Raw genomic sequence first — 18014 nt, 5'->3', positions numbered from 1 at the left:
TCAGAGGACCTAGTTCATTTCCCAGCACCTGCATGGTACCTCACAGCCTTCTGTAACTCCAGTTCCCAGGGATCCAACACCCTTTTTCAGCACTGCATACTTGTGCACTCATACATTAGACAACACATAAAATCTTAAAAACCCACCCTAGCCATCTCAGTTTTGTTCTTATTTAGAGACTGATCTTACTGTGGCTCCAGTTGGTCTCCAACTCTTGGTTCTCTTTCCTAGAACTGTCATGACTGACTCAGGTTTTTGGTAAGTTTTGGTAAGTATTCATTAGTCATAAGAGTTTTGATAACTATTCTGGAATGAACAAACCCAAATCTCTGTCTTCATTGAAAAGAAAAATAAAAGGCATGATGGCGCACGGCCTTTAATCACAGTGCTTGGAAAGCAGAAGCAGACAGGCAGATCTTTGTGAGTTTGAGGCCCGCCTGGTCTGCATTAGCAAGTTCCAGCCAGGCCAACTGGGGCTACATAGTGAGACCCTCTCTTCAGAAAGAAAAGGGAAAAAATGTTAAAAGGAGAACATAATGGGCAAAGGGGAAAAAGCAAAAGGAGGATGTGAAGCGCATGATGTGTGTATTGGAGCTGGGGTTTGAACCTTAAAAATAGGGAATGGCTATTTGTCAAGACAGCCGTTTTTGGGAAGAAGAAATAGGAAATGTGAATGTCCAGAGGTTCAAGGCCTCTCCTAGGAAGAAGGAACTGGAAATGAATTGGAAGGAGTGAGGGGCAACAGTAGTAGGAGGGGGCAGGAGGTTTGTAGACATTCAAGTTTTATAAGTTGTAATAAGAAACTGGAACACAGCAACTGTGCCTGTGTAAAGGCATAGTAAAATCTAGCAAGACTGGAAAACAGAAGGCAATTCATTTCTCAGTGTTAATTGAATCTGTGCACAGTACACCTTTATCTTAAATGGTCTGTAACTAGAGGGACACATGTATGTCTGTGTGTATGTGTGCACACTTGTATAGGAAATGGTGAACTGTTGAATATTTAAAGAAGGCGAAAACAATATCAATTACCGGTTTAGAAAAGAGAGGCTGGAGAAGCAGATTGTGGATTGTTAGGTTGTGTTTTTTCCTTAGATAAAAATATATAGCAAATTACTTAGCGTATTTTTTCTGATTCTTTATTATAGACATGGGAATCCTCATTTGCTTATAAAACTGAGTGTTGTCCAGGGTCCTGAGAGTATGACGTTTGTTTTCATCCCCTTGTGATATTAAGGTTCTTAGGAGTTTTTGCAAATGTGCAGAGTACTTGAGTGCTTACAAGCAGCCTTTTATGACCAGTTTCAGCTTCCACAGATAAGTGATTGGTGCCTGAGCATTATAGAAGTAACAGTTTCTTCGCCTATGATTTCGCTTTTTTGAATTCTCGTATGATTAGCTTGTGTTTTGAAAACATGAAAATGATTGTGGTTTCCTTTTTATTTTTGTTACCAATTTAAGACTGACCACTAATTTGAAACAGTCCAATCAGTTTTTACTTTATATTCCACACACAATAGTTGGTTACTAACTGCCTAGCATATATATCATAATAATTAATCTACCACCATACTGCTGACATTTCTATAGCCTTTGGCAGTTTTTATGGCAAATACCATATTTGAGCATGCTTTTTTTATATTGTTGTAGGTTTCAGGATGTCAGAATGGGTGATTTGTTTCTATGTCCTGATACGGGATAATTTCCATATTACACCATTTAAGCAAAGGTATATACTGGTATGTTTGGCATCATCTTGTTTTATATACTTAATGCATAAATATCAAGGATATTCTGCTGGCTCTTCCATTTTCACTTTAAAAGTATTTCTGCTGGGCCTGGAGAGATGGCTCAGTGGTTAAAAGCACTGGCTACTCTTGCAGAAGATTTGGATTAAAATCCCAGCACCCACATGATGACTAACAATCATCTGGATCCAGCGCCCTCTTCTGTCTTCTGTGAGCCGTACATGACATGAGTACACTTGCATACACGCAGGCAGAGTACTCCTAAAATGAAAAAAAAAAAGTAACTGAAAACATAAAGTGTATTTCCTGTCTTTGGGTGCTTGCATTTCAGATGCTCTCCATTTGATGCTCTCATGTGAAGACACTTGTTTAGTTGCACACAAGGCACACATTTAGGGGACTGAACCTTCATGAAAAAGGTTCTCTTCTGGAACTGAAGGTACAGGAGGTTGTTAGCCACCATGTGGGTGCTGGGATTCGAACTTGGGTCTTTTGCAGGAACAGGAAGTGCCCTTAACTGCTGAGCCATCTCTCTAGCCCCAAAGGATGTATTCTTATATATATATGTGTGTGCTGAATGAGTATATGTGTACCACATGCATACAGATGCCCTTGGAGGGCAGAGGGCATGAGAGTCCCTGGAACTGGAATTAGAGGTAGTTGTGAGCCTCCTGATTTTGGTGCTGGGAACTAAACGAAGGCCCTCTGCAAGAACAGTAAGCACTCTTAATTGCTAAGCCATCTCTCCTGCCCTGGAATAGGTGGAATTTAAATATAGATAAATCTACCTTTTTGGAGTTGTCAGGTTCTCATGCATAATGGGGTACCTGCTAATGAAATTTAATGAAGTCTTGTGGCTACTAAGCTGAAATTCATAGTCTAAGAAAGATGGCGGCAAAAAAAGAAATACAGGGTTTAGGGTCATTGGTTTGTTCCTTCATGTAGGCAAAAATAAAAGCTAGGGAAGATAATCTGAGTCCAACTGGTGGAATGATTTTGGTACAGAAATGCAAAGGAATTCATAGACTCAAAGTAAGGGTAACGCCAGGTAAAATTAGGGATTGGATTCAAAAGGAAAATATGGATGGGATTTGAACAGAAACAGGTTTTGGGTAGCAGGAGAATGATACTTTTGACTATAGGTTTTTGTTATTGTTAGGTGTTTGTTTTTGAGTCAGGGTCTCTCATATCCCAGCCTAGCCTTGAACTCACTATGTAGATCAGATGACCTTGAAGTTCTGATGTACTTGCATATACCTCCCAAGGCTTAAGAATATGGCATATGGATAACTGCCTGGTTTATGTAACTGAACCTAGTTTATGTGTCCCTGGGAATTGAACCCAGGGCTTCATGCATCCATACCAGGCAAACTCACAGCTTTTCCCCCACCCAGCTTTTTGAGGTACTCTCACTGTATAACCCAGGCTGAGCTTCATAAGTCTTCCTTATATGTTGCAGTCATTCTTTAGATCCTCAGAAACATCTTTCCATTTGAAATCACATGAAAAGTTGGTAGATGAAGCCAGTCAAGGCCATATAGTAGGGTAGGGCTTGAATATAGGTCATGATTTGCAGGTACTTTTCAAAGTTTAATGTCTACCTAAGGAAGAGGCAGTAGGAGAGACCATTTAGGGAAGAGAGTGGCATGGGACAGACCTCCAGTGGGACATGGCTGGAGGCTGAAATAGGGAGCAGGTAGGGATCCTTGTTTTACTCTTAGTTGACTCAGCTCATATAGGGCAGAAATTTAGATTTTTCTTTGTAATAAACAGTGTTAATATCATTTACTTTCCTTTTTTATTTAATTTTTGAGATAAGGTCTTACTATGTAGTCCTGGCTGACCTGAAATTCACTATGTAGACCAGCTACCTCAAACTCACAGATTTCTTGGCCTCTGCCTCCTGCATGCTGGGATTTAGTGAAGATAAACTTAAGTTTCTAGCCAGGCGTTTAATCCCAGCAGAGGTAGATGGATCTCTTTAAGTTTCAGGCTAGCTTGGGCTACAAGGAGATCCTGTTTCAAAAAGCTCAAACAAACAAAAACTTAATTTCTAGTTGAAACTTGATTTTACATTTTTTTTTTATTTTTATTTTTCTTGGACACAGGGTTTCCTTCTAGCCCCAGCTGGCCTGGAATTGGCTATGTAGACCAGGCTGGCCTCCATCTCACAGATCTGCCTGCTTCTGTCTTCAGAATGCTGGAATTAAAAGGCCTGGCCTTTTTTATTTGAATGAAACTTTGTGTGAATTCTTGTCTGTTCTGTCTTGGTACAGCTTTTTGCATACCTCTCCATGATATTTAGTCGTTTTATGTGCTGAGATTTTACAGAGTATTTAGCATATAAATTGTACACCATCAGTAATTGGTCACTGAAAACAAATTTTATAACATAGGTGTTTGACTAAAAAAAGGAAACAAACAAACAAAAAAGTGGCCAGGAGTGGTGGCGAATGCCTTTAATCCCAGCACTTGGGAGGCAGAGGCAGGTGGATCTCTGAGTTCCAGACCAGCCAGGGCTATAGGGAGACCCTGTCTCAAAAAGACCAAAAAGAAAAAAAATTGGTATTTTGAATAAATGATCTAGTGTATCCTTGTGATTTTTGGATGAAGAAATAGATTTGGAAAATTTGAGTATCTTGCTAAGCCAGTCCTGTAACTAAATGTGTGCTTGGTTCCTTATGCTTTTGGTCATGTGACCCAGACTGGTTGATAACTTGGAGTTATCCTCCTGCCTCTATTTCTTGGCTGTTGGGATTATAGACATGAGCCACTATATCATGCTCAGTTTTTTGCTTAATTTTTATTTTATTGTTCTTTTTTTTTTTTTTTTTTTTTTTTTTGTCTTTTTGAGACAGGGCCTCCTTGTAGCCCCAGCTGTCCTGGAACTTACTATGTAGACCGGGCTGGCCTTGAACTCACAGGGCTGGCCTCGAACTCACAAAGATCTGCCTGCCTCTGCCTCTGCCTCCCAAGTGCTGGGATTAAAGGCATGTACTACCACGCCTGGCCGTTCATTTGTTTTAAATGGGTTTGTACAAACGAGAGCGAATTCAGCTTTGTTGAAAGGCAGTATTACTGTGAATTCTCTTTGAGCTACTTATTTCTGATTTCGTAGTTTGGGTTCTTGCTTTAGTGCTTACCTATTGTTTTGCCTCAAACATTTATTCATTATCCACTGTATATGTTCAGTATTGTAGCAAAGGAATAAACCAGGTGTGATGGCATCCACCTGTTATCTTAACCACTTTGGAGGTGGAGATAGGACTGAATTTGAGGCCAGCCTGGGCTGCATGGTAAGACTCTCGTTCAAACACAAGCAGAAAAGGTAAAGGCATCAGCAAACATTCTCTTGTCTTTTGCAATACAGTTTGGGCAATGTAAGGTATTTGGCAAGTGGTAAAAAAAAAAGTTAGAGCAGGGTAAGTATACTGTGGATACAGGTACTGTTAATCTGAAGTATGGGCTGTAAGTGCTTATGGAACAGACCACTGACAGTCAGCAGCTTGAGGAAGACTGTGCCATGATATGAGTAAATGCATGAAGAACCAAGGCTCATTCACTGTAAATGCTGTAGAGATTCATATAATATAGTGAGCCATCGAAGAGTAATGATGGAAATGCCTGCCTAAAGGTGTGTGTTGGAGTAGACTTTTTGAAACTTAGAGAAGTAATATGACATTAAAACAGCACCAGGGTTCTTCTGTCCACAATTAGCTACTTTGGCGTGGTCATTATTTTTGCAGTGCTAGGCATAAACAGGCCTTCTGCCTATTAAGCATGTACTTCACTATCGAGCCACACCCTCAGCCCTTCAGTTATTTTTCTGTCTTGCTTTGAGATAAAATCTTCCTGTAGCCCCAGCTAGCCTGGGACTGGGTATGTAAGTAGAGCAGGTTGGCCTTGATCTCAGAGAGATCTGCCTGCCTCTGCCTCCTGAATGCTGGGATAAAGGTGTGCTTTACCCACCTGTTAGTTATTTTTTGACTCTCCTCTGTCATTTTAGAGACTACTAGTAGTGTATCAAGAGTACAATTGCTTGTTCACACAGCAGGTGCTTTTTAGTTCTTTGTATAATGCCAATTATTTCCTGCCTCTGGATAGCATTTTTGGAACAATTACTATGAAGTTGTCATTGTACTAAATAAGCTTTTTTATATGATTTTACTTTTTTTTCCCCACAATACCTATATGAAGTGGGCATTAGCATCCCCATTTATAAATTAAGAACCAGAAATTTGGGACTGGAGAGATGGCTCAGGGATTAAGAGCACTTTCTGCATCCACATGGCAACTAACAACCATCCATAACTCCTCTTCCAGGGTAATCCAATGCCCTCTTGCATGCACCATGTTGGTGCACTTGCATATGTACAGGCAAAACACTCTTAGACATTAAAATTTTTTAAAAGAATTAGAAATTTAACAGAAGTATACCGATGAAGAAGGTTCCCTCTTCCTCTCCATTCCATCATAGTAAAGCCAGGTAGCTCAGGGATTGGCCGGGAGAAATGTATTTCAATAACTTTTAGAACTTTGACTTAGACTACACAAAATTGGGCTTTATAAAAGTTTTTTTTTTTTTTGGTCTTTTTGAGACAGGGTCTCCCTGTAACCCAGCTGGCCTGGAACTCACTATGTAGATCAGGCTGGCCTGGAACTCACAGAGATCTACCTGCCTCTGCCTTCTGAGTGTTGGGATTAAAGGCTTGTGCTTGCATAAATAATTTTTTTTGTAATGGTGCTAGGGATTGAACCCAGGGCCTTGTGCACACTAGGCAAGCACTCTACTTCTCACCTACATTTCCAGCCTAGTAAATGTATTTTATTAGCTAAATGGCAAATGTTTATCTTGCTTAAACAAAAGGCTGTATTTCCCTTTTGTGTTTAGTCCATATTGTAGGAAAAAATTGAAATAAGGTCACTTCTATACCAAACACACTTACAGTGTGCTATGACATGACCACCTAAAAATTGGTATCTAGGATTGAAATAACAGGTGGAGATCAAAATAGCTTGTTTGCTTGGTGCTGGGAAGTAACCTGGGGCCTTGGTCATGCTGAGTAAGCTACCTACCACTAAACTACTACCCTAGCCTGAAATAAATAGGTGTTTAAAGGCATCTAGCGGTCTGAAAGCTAAGGGAAAGAGAACAGTTCTGAAGTTGGACAGCTTTATGAAGAGATTCTGTTGGAAAAGGGTGTTGTGAGGAAGACAGTTGTTTTGACTGGGACAGAATGCTCATACAAGTCGTGTAAGATTTATATGCATGTACTGTTATTTCTGTTATATTTCTCTTATAAGATTGTTCCTTTCTTTGGGAAGCTTTGTTGAAGAAACAAGGTTATTGTCCTAGGGAATGGTCATCCTGTGGTATTTATTCAGCTGTTTTGTTTCTTTCAATTAGTTTTTCTTTATTCCTTGTGTTTAGGGTAAAGTGGAAATTTCTAGTAGATTTAGAATCTTGACTAATTTTAGGAAGGAGCTAAGAAACTTCAGAGGAACTGTGACCAGTAGAATCACTTGTGATACTTAACATTAGAATGCTCTGCTTAGATGAGTGCCAAGTGAGCGCTGTGTTCATATTTTGTCAGCCTTCCTTATATGACAATTTGTCCAGTTTTTCTTTTTTTTTTTTTTTTCATGTGTGTGGGTGTACACGTGCCACAGCCTACATGGGTAAAAGTCAAAAGGCAAATTTGTGGAGTCCATTGTCTCCTACCTTTGTACCTTTGTATTGGTTCCAGGGATTAAACCAGGTCATAAGACTTGGCAGGTGGTGCCTTTACCCACTGAGCTATCTCATCATCCTTTTCCTCATTCTGTTAGCACCTAACACTGCACAGATCTATTATTCCAATGTGAAATGATGCTATTTCATCTGCACTATTGGTGTTTTCTAGTATAAGTGTTCTGTGTCATCAGCTGTTTGGTTATCCAAGTGCTCTTCATGGAGGGAAGGCAGAAGCTTAGTTTATTTTTTCCGGTTTTCATAATTGGTTCTGAAACTATTTCATCAGCTGTTTTATTTAAGTTTTGAATTATATATATTCTTTGTGTATGTGGTCAGAGGATACACAGCTTGTCAGAGGACCACTTGGATGTTGGTTCTCAGTCCTGCATCATCTGAGCCATCTCTCCACCCTCCCAGGGTTGCTTTTTTTAAAAAAGGTATGAGCATATGAATTTTTACAGATTTGAAGTTATTCGTTTATTTGTAATCATTCTTTGGATGCTCAAACAGTGCCTGGGAAAGTCATTGACTTCTTTGCCCTTTTGGCAGAGCCTCATTTCTGACACATTAAGATATTCCAGGCTTTTGTGATTGGTACACTTTCTACTTTAGACCCTTAAATTCAGCCACTTCAAAGAATCCTATTAGAAAATACAATATGGTGTGCAGTGAGTTTACCTAACTCTAGAGTTAGAAACAACAGCTCTTGAAGACTGCCTTTTGCTCCAGAGACTAGTTTGCAGGTATGGTGATGCACAGGACCTTCCTAACTTCCTATCAACAAATTTCTTGTCTCCATCATTACTGCTTCCTCTTGTGTAATAGCTCACAAAATCAGGAAAGCACTATGCTTAAGATACTGCTTTTATTATAGCAAAGTACACAAAAGCAGGCCTTCACTTACAGTGCTACCCCTATGCAGCTCCATAAATCTGCCCATTTTTTAATTACTCCAAAAACAGTCATTTTTCCTTTTCTTCTTTCTGTCTCTGTCCTATGCATGCTCTCCTTAACACTTTGGACTTCACTCTTTCTCTAAAGCTCTCCTCTCCCCTCCATCATGTGGCTGACCTCCAGTGGAGCTCACACATGGCCTTTTCTCTTTCTCTACTCCATTTTCCTCCTCTGAGCAGCTACTGAAATTTACAGCTTCCTGCCCTAGAATTTTATTTTTTTAAACTTCCAATTTTTTTGTTTTTTCCTTTAATTAAGAAGCCAAGCAGAGAGCACACTCTGGAAAGGCTCTAGACTGGGGCCTCTGGCTGTCTACCATCTTCAGTTGTAACCCTTCTGATGTCAGGAAATCTTCAGTCTCCCTCATAACTCACATTGTTAGACTATTGAACACATAAAGCCTATCAGACAGAAAATGCTGAGGCCTAGAGATCATTGCTTAGATGGCAAAGACAGAGGTCAGACCTCTACTTACATAAGGTAAGTTCTTCATGACATTGGGTGCCTTGGGTACTTAAAGCTGCTTTTGCTGCCTTTCATTGATGGCTATGGAAAATATATATTCTGGAATATGATATATTGCCTGTTTATACTAACGTTTCCAGAGTAATCCCCCCAACATCCTATGGTTGAACCCTGGGTCTTGGGCAAGTGCTCCCTACTACTGATCTTACAACCAGCCCAGCTTTCTTGCTTCTTTGTGATTTTATCTTTTTTCTCTGAAAATCTTGACTTAAAAAAAAAATAATAATAATAATACTAAGTACTGAACACAGTGCCTGGAATTGCAAATGCCAGCCAACTTTTCCCCAGACCCAGATACTATTTTTTTTAATAGAAAGAATGTAGCAAACTGACATAGGTTTAAGCCCCTAGAATATTTAGTTGTTACATTTGTCACCTTAAGCAGGCTGAGTAACTTCTGAATCTTTTTCTTCATACCGTTAATGTCTTATGATAAATGTAATACTATTTAGCATAGTGATTGGTATATAGCAATCACTCCCTGTTAGCAATGATTTTTATGTTCTACATACTTTAATATGTGGAATAAATAAAACTATTTATGGCCAAAATCCATGCACCTTACATTTATTTGTAGACTACGAGTATGGATGAAGTCATAAATGCCTTACTCTTACTATGTAACTTGGATTTTCTTTTTCTTGGGCAATCTTTGGTAGCCAGCAATTAATGAGAGTGCAAAAGAGTTTCCAGGTAAAGCTACCAGTTGTCCTTTTATTTATTTTCATTATTTTGAGTCTTTTTAAAAGCTGACCTCAAACTCATAGCAATCCTAATTCACCTCCACAAAGCTGCCAGTCTTATAGCTATAAACCAGTGAGAGAGCCAGGCATGGTGGCGCACACCTTTAATCCCAGCACTTGGGAGACAGAGGGAGTTGGATCTCTGAGTTCAAGGCTGACCTGGTCTATGTAGTAAGTTCCAGGGTAGCTGGGGCAACGGGGAGACCGTGTCTCAAAAAAACAAGACAAAACAAAACAACAACAAAAACAAAACAGTGCATGAAAACATGGCTATAAAGAAGCAACTTTATAGCATACTGTAATAGCTATGAAATATTTTAATGGTTTGAGTCAGGGATAGTAGTGCATCCTGGCAATCTCGGCTCCAGGGAGGCTGAGCCTGAAGAACACCAAATTTATGGCCAGTTTGGGCTATATAAAGAGACTCTATCTCAACAACAACAAAATTTAAGTGTTTTGACCTGGCGGTTTTACTTCGAAGAATTTTTCTTGCAGAAATAACCCTAAACACAAAGAGTAAGTATATGCTGTGCGGTTAAATCCTGAGGAGTGCATTCACAGAAGGGACTGATTTTTAGCCATTAGTATTAATGATTATGAGGAGTTTGTGATAACATAGAAAATGGTTAAATGAAGGGAATGGTCCCATGATGGACTTAATAATGCTATGAAGTCTTCAAAATTGTAACAGTCAACATGCTTTCCTCTTTCGGGTGTGATGGCTTACAGGGGACCTTGTTCATTGTTAACGTACAGACTGTGGTGTGTTACTTGCAGACAGCAACTTGTCATTTTTAATCTATTGGTTTCCAACTTGCTTTTCTCCAAAAGACTTGGTATAGCTGTGACTATATCATATTTCTGTCGCTGTTAGGGAGGTTTCAAGTCTTTGTTTTGAAGACGTTGCCTATTTAATAGAGGTGAGAAATGTGAGACCCATCACAATGTACACAAGCATAGATGCACATACAATACATAGCACAGCTTATAAAGTGAGGAATTTCCTATGATTATGTAAAGAAGGTGTGTGTGTGTGTGTGTGTGTGTGTGTGTGTGTGTGTGTGTGAAGTCATGATGGGAGGAAGGGGTAATCATAGCAAGATGCGTGATCATAGGGACTAGGCCAATTCTAGCCAGGGGGAACTGCCCCCTTGAAGGCTCAGAGACTTAAAAATAGCTTGTTTGCTTCAAGGAGTTCAACCAACACCAACATGGTATTTTAGGATTTGAAGGGTGAGAATGGGAAGTTGTCTTTCATATTTATCGTAATTGCTAAAGGCAAAAACTAGCAGCCTTGGATTTTGTTTGAACCAGCACTCATTAACTTATAACATTAATTAAGTCCTTAGTTCTTAGTTTTCTTGCATAAAATGATGATACAGTCCACTTTATTGGATTCCTCTGAGGATTAAATGAAAAGTATTTGGTTTAAGAAAACATAAGTAAGTCCAGCATTGTGGTGCACACCTTTAATCCCAGCCCTTGGGAGGCAGAGGCAGGTGGATCTCTGTGAGATGGAGGCCAGCCTGGTCTATATGGTGAGTTCCAGACCAGCTGGGACTACAGGGAGAAAACAGAAAGCAGAGCATGGGAAGGCTTGCTCAGCACTGGAGAGGCTGAGTCAGGAGGACAAAGAGTTTGAGGGCAGTCTGGGTCATATCATGAAAGACATGAAAGCATGTAGAATAGCTTCCTAGGAGGTGGAAAATTCTCAGAATGGTCATTGGCTGCTGTAAAATTGATGAGATTTAAAAGTCCGGAAAACTTTAATTTGCTTAGCATTTACAGAAGTGTTTGACTGTCAGTGTTGGGAGGGGTATCTTGCTGTGCACCCCAGGCTGCCCTGGAACTTTCAGTTCTCTTGCCTCTGCGTCCAGAGAGAGACTGTAGTTGTATGTCACTATACCCAGCCTGTCCTGTGATTAGAATGATCTCTTTGAAGGCAGTGTGGAAGATGGCATACTAGAGATTAGGAGATTAGAGGCAGATTGAGAAGCTGTTGTAAACAATGAAAATCTGATTTAGGAATAGGGGTAGATAGTCTATAAATATTTAAGTGTTAAAAAATGGCAGGGTTGCCGGGCGTGGTGGCGCATACCTTTAATCCCAGCACTCGGGAGGCAGAGGCAAGCATATCTCTGTGAGTTCGAGGCCAGCCTGGTCTCCATGGTGAATCCAGGACAGGGGGCTACAGGGAGACCCTGTCTCAAAAAGACAAAAAAAAAAAAAAATGCAGGGTACATATGCTAATAATACCTACTACCTCTTAGAGCTAGATAGGGTGTAATCGACTGAGTAAATGTAGATTCTGTGAGCAGAATTTTGTTTTTTTTTTACCTGAATTTCTTGTGTCTTTCACATAGAACATCTCAGTCAGTCTTAATCATCTTTATACCTCTGTCCCCACTGGCACCCTCCCATAGCTCCCCACTGGAATTCATACATTCTGTGATGTGTGCCAAGGCCTATCATGTCAGGCTAGTGTCCCCAGATGTCCCTCAGTGTAAGTTCATCCACTGAGGTCTAATCAGCCTATCTAGAGTCCCTCTCTTAAGATCAGCTCTACCTCACCCAGCAGTAATTAGCTGCCAATAATTCTTCGACTAAGATTGGGGTCTGCTATCTATTTCCATAGTTCTCTGCTGGGTTTTTGTCTGCTTGAGTTTGCATGGGTCTTGTGCATGCTGACACCATTGCTGTAGGTTCATAAGCGCAGGGTCCCGGGAACCTGTAGGACTCTATTTCCATATGATCATGCACCTCCTCCCTGGCTGTTACATTCTTTCCACCCCATCTTCTGCAGTGGTCTTTGAACTGTGGGTGGGTGGAGGAGTTCTGTCCCAGGACTCACGCTCTGTACACTTTATCTCTATGTTTTTGGCCACTTAGGACCTTTGCTTTCCTGGCCGTTTGATACATGAGGGAGCTTCATTGATGAGAATTGAAAGATGCGTTAATGTTCTCTTTAGCCCTTGTTCTGTGTTCCGTGAGCCTTAGGTGTAAAGATTGTATCATAGATAGGCCACTTAGACCTGGGTAATTCACGGACAGTCTCTGTGTATGACCAGTTGTGGAACTCTTCTCCATCTCTAGAAACAAAGCTTCATTCATTGGTGGTGACTGGGATACTTGTCTGTAAATTTAAGGATCCATATCTTGCACATAATAAGAAATTATATTTGTCTAGGGATGTGAGAGCCTTGGAGTTTTCTCTAAGATCTGTAACCTTTCTAGCTATGTGTATTTGGCTAGGTTTACAATACCACACATGAGTTTCCTCCATTGAGTGGGCTTTAGTCCAGTTCGGTAGCTGTTGATTACCCCCAGGATAAAAGTGCCACTGCACCATGTCATTTGCTCTGCTGGTCATTGATGTGATCTTAAAGCTAGATTGATATTCTTCCTTGGTGCTCTCCAAAGCTATGAGAGCTAGCCTTCAGGGCGGAGGCTTCCAGGTCAGTTCCAGCTCCATTGTTGGCAAGTCCTGTGTCCAAAGTATGTCCTGTCTTCAGCAATAGGGCCTTACCTTGAGATTTGGCCTTACCTTCTGCAGTCAATGTCTGTGGCCTTTGTAATTTGGGGAGTCTGTTAGACTGTCCTAGTCAACAACTCAAAAGAGAGTTTCTCCTGTCTGGCACTGTTTTTGTTATGTAGCCTTCAGCTATACACATGGACTCATGTAGAGATATTGTGTGTAATTTTTCAGTAGGTTTTTGCACTAGTATGAGTCCCTCTGATTTTTTTTATACTAGTTATGCACTATTTATCTCTCCTCCCTCCCTGTCTAGCCCTTCCTCCACACCCTCCCCATTTAAAATACCCCCATTTTCCCCATTTCTCCCTTGATAATTCCTGTCTACTATGGTCTCACCTCTCTTGACCTCCTTCTTCCCCTTTATCCTATTTCCTTGTATAACACCCCCCCCCATTTAAATAGCCCATTTTACACATTTCTCACTTAGTGACACCTATCTCCTACTGTTCTTATCTCTTTGCTTCCTTCTTTCCCTTTATCTCCCTGGTTACTTTGCATTTTTCCTGGTTCCTGCAGTTACATCAGGCTATATACTCACATAAAAGGATTTGGTGCTAGAATCCACAAATGAGGGAGAACATACATTGTTTGTTTTTCTGAGTCTGTGTTGTTTCACTTAGTATAACAGTTTCTACTTCCATCCATTTACCTGAAAATTTCATTATTTCATCTTTCTTTACTGCCGAATAGAACTCCGTTGTGTAAATGTACCACATTTTTGTTAGTAACTAGTCAGTTGAGGGACACTTAGGTTACTTCCATCTCTTAGCTGTTGCGAAAAGAGCAGCAACAAACATGGTTGTACAAGTATCTCTGCAGTAGGATGAATCTGTTGGGTATACGCCAAGAAGTGATATTACCAGGTCATATGGTAGGTTCATTTTTAGTTTTTTGTTTTTTAAAAAAATATTTTGCTTATTTTTTTATTTTATTATTTTTAAAATTTTATGTGTATGAGTGTATTGCTTGCATGTAGATCAGTGCACCCATGTCACACAGGGCCAACAGAGGTTAGAAGAGGGTATTGCTTATTTATTTTATTATTTTTTAAATTTTGTGTGTATGAGTGTATTGTTTGCATGTGGATCAGTGCACCCATGTCACACAGGGCCAACAGAGGTTAGAAGAGGGTTTTGCTTATTTATTTTATTATTTTTTAAATTTTGTGTGTATGAGTGTATTGCTTGCATGTAGATCAGTGCATCAGTGTCATGCAGGGCCAACAGAGGTTAGAAGAGGGTGTTGGATCCCAATGCCATGGAACTGGAGTTACAGATGGTTGTTAGCCACCATGTGGATGCTGGAAATCGAACCCAGGTCTTCTGCAAGAACAGTCAGTGCTCTTAACCGCTGCACCATCTCTCCAGCCCTCATTTTTAGTTTTTTAAGAGTTCTCCACACTGCTTTCTATAGGGATTACACAAGATTGCAATCTCACCATCAGTGAATGGGCGTTCCCCTTTCTTCATGTCCTCACCAGCCTTTTGGTATTATTTGTTCTCTTGATGTTAGCCAGTCTGTCTGGGATAAGATGAACTCTAACTTGGTTTTAATTTTCATTTTCCTAATTACTAATGATGTTGAACACTTTTAAGATGTTTCTAAGGCATTTTTGTTTCTTCTTTTGAGAACTCTCTGTTCAGATCGTTAGCCCATGTTTTAATTGGTCATTTTGGGTTTTGGTTTTTTTTTTTTTTATTCTATTTTCTTGAGTTCTTTATATATTCTGGATATTAACCCTGTCAGATGTGTCATTGGTGAAGATTTTCTCCCACTCTGTGGGTTTTCTCTTAATTTTCTTGGTTTGTTTTGCTGCATAGAAGCTTTCCTGAGCAACTGATTTCCGATTTAGAAAATTCTTTCCTACACCTATATCTTGTAGGTGATTGCCAGTGTTTTCTTCTGTTTCAGAGTTTCAGGTTTCAAATTGAGGTCTTTGATCCATTTGGAGATGACTTTTGTGCAAGGTGAAAAAAGATAAGGGTCTAGTTTCAATCTTCTACAGGTAGAGATCCAGTTTTGCCAGCACCATTTGTTGAAGATGCTGTCTTTCCTCCATTGTGTGTTTTTGGCACGTTTGTCAAATATCAGGTGACTGAAGGTGCATGTACACATATTTGGGTCTTCTATTAATGTTCCATTGATCTATGTGTCCATTTTTGTGCCAGTACCTGCTGTTTTGTGACTATAGTTCTATAATATAGTTTGAGATCTGATATAGTAATTCTCCCAGCATTGCTCTTTGTGCTCAGGGTTGCTTTGGCTATCTGGGGTCTTCTGTGCTTCCATATGAATTTTAGGATGATTTTTTTCTAATTCTGTGAAGTGTGTCATTTTGATTGGGGTTGCATTGAATCTATACATTGCTTTTGGTAAGATGGTCATTTTCACAATGTTAATTCTTCCAATCCATGAGCACGGGAGGTCCTCCATCTTCTGGTGTCTTCCTCAACCTCTTTCTTCAGTGATTTAAAATTTTCATTGTAGAGATCTTTTATGTCTTTGGTCAGGTTTATTCATATATAGATATATGGGGGGCTATTGTAAGTGGGAGGGTTTCCCTGTACTTTCTTGGATTGCTTGTTACTGGTATATAGAAAGGCTACTGATTTTTGTAGATTAATTTTGTAACCTGCCACTTTGTTGGAAGTGTTAATCAGCTCTAGGAGTTTTCTGGTGGAATTTTTTGGAATCTCTTAGGTATCATATCATATTGTCTGCAAAAGGGAAAAATTGACTTATTTCCAGTTAGTACTCCATTAGTTTCCTTCTCTTGGCTCTAGCAAGAGTTTCAATTACTACATTGAAAAGGAGTGGAGACAGTAATACACCCTTGTTTGGTTCCTGATTTTAATGGGAATGCTTCCAGTTTTGTTGTTGTTTCCATTTAGAATGATGTTGTTTTGGGGTTTGTTGTATATAGCTTTAATTGTGTTAAGGTATATTCCCTCCAGTCTAATTTCCTCTAGGACTTTTATGAATTCATGCTGAATTTTGTCAAAGACCTTTTCTGCATCTATTGAGATGACCATGTGATTTTTGTCTTTGATTTCATTTAATGATTTTATGACATTTATTGACTTTGTCAAACCATCCCTGTATCTCCGAAATGAAGCCCACTTGATCATGGTGGATTATCTTTCTTGATGCGTGTCTATATGTGGTTTGCAAATTTTGTTTGGAATTTTTGTTCATTAAGGATATGGATTCCAATGTAGAGGGATGTGTATGGCAGGATTTGGGAAGCTCACCACCATGCAGAGTCCAGATCTAGGTACTCCCAGACAGTCTTCAAAGATCTGGGGCCCTACTGAAGGGCAGGGAAGCCTAGCTTTGGAGCAGTGGGAGGGGCCACACATCCCAATACAGGGGAATGGGCATGGTGTGATTTGGGAAGCTCACCACCATGCAGAGGCCAGATTCAGACAGTCTGCAAAGGTGTGGAGCTAAGTTTTAAAAACTGTAAGATTGAAGAACGCATATTGTCGAATGAATAGGATTTGTTGAGTTTAAGGAAGATTGCATGGGCTAGGTTTGAGATTTGGTAGGTAGTCAACAGTAGTAGTAGCTACAGCCACAGGAGTACTCCAGATTCTAATACACTAAGGTAAAGAGGCCTGAGATTCCAACCCAAATGGTGGAGAGTTGCATTATCTCTTGTACACCATGTTTATATGTGAAAAAAATTTTCTTCCTCTTCCTCATAACACCTCTGTGTGGTCGTTGTTTTATCTTTTGCTCAGTAAGAAATAACTATAAACTTGGTTACTCTAAGCAGCATACATACATTATCGTACTGATGCTGGTCATAGTCTGACTACATTTTCTGCTGAAGTGTGTTTCATAAGAATATAGTCAAGATTTTTGTCTAGGCCTGGTGTCTTATGAGGCTCATTTAGGTAAGGACCTACTCAGTCGTGTAGTAGTTTTGTCAGTTCATTGAGAATTGTGAGACTTAAGTTCCTAGCTTCCTGCTGTCCACTTTGAGTTCCTATCAAGTGTAACTCAATGTGACTACTAAGAAAGGTTGACAAGGAAGTCAGTTGCAAAGTAGAAGGTGTAACCTTAATAATAATCATAGACATGACCTGTTAGCTTTTGCTATGTTTTATTGATTAGAAACATAGTCTTTGCCTGCATCTTGAGGCAATGGGGGGGGAGCTGTTCACTGTAATGGGTACCAGGAAGTGGAGGTGGCAGTGATAACTGATGGTTATCTAGAGAGGGTGTGTATTATAGGGTGCTCTTTAAAAAATAAAAAATACATACTTATTTCATTTATTTTTTGTGCATATGCATGTTTTACCTGCATCAAGTGCATGCATTGCCTACAGAGGCCAGGAGTTGGTTACAGATGGTAGTTATCTGCCTTGTGGGTGCTGGGACCCAAGCTCAGGTCTGTTGGGATAACAGCAAATGCTCTTTAACCATTGACCCATCTCCAGCCCCCCAGTTTTTTTTTTTTTTTTTTACATTTATCTCTTTTTTGGTGTGTGTGTGTGTGTGTGTGTGTGTCTGTGTGTATGTGTGAGACACCACACACACACACACACACCACACCATACCACACCACAGTGGGTGTTTGGAGGTCAGAGGACAGCTTGAGGAAGGAATTGGTTCTCTTTACCATCAGGCAAGAACCATTACCCCCTGAGCCATCCTGCCCTCCCGAGGTAATCTTTTATACTTAAAAGTAATGGTGGGAGTGCTGGAGAGATGGCTCAACACTTAGGAGTATGTACTTCCTCTTACAGAGTTTGGGTCCCACACCCATG

The 18014-nt window shown here is 40.0% G+C and overlaps 1 protein-coding gene across 5 annotated transcripts in view; it reads left to right on the top strand.

The window, feature by feature from the left end:
• The window catches only part of Rb1cc1 (RB1 inducible coiled-coil 1), a 68863-nt gene that overhangs the window by 2233 nt on the left and 48616 nt on the right, over positions 1 to 18014 (top strand). The window lies entirely within an intron of this gene.

This window comes from Nannospalax galili, unplaced genomic scaffold (genome assembly GCF_000622305.1).
Source record: "Nannospalax galili isolate Female #2095 unplaced genomic scaffold, S.galili_v1.0 scaffold639, whole genome shotgun sequence".
Taxonomy (NCBI): Eukaryota; Metazoa; Chordata; class Mammalia; order Rodentia; family Spalacidae; genus Nannospalax; species Nannospalax galili.
The sequence above is the reverse complement of the archived record's forward strand: the minus strand, read 5'-3'. Positions and strand labels throughout refer to the sequence as shown.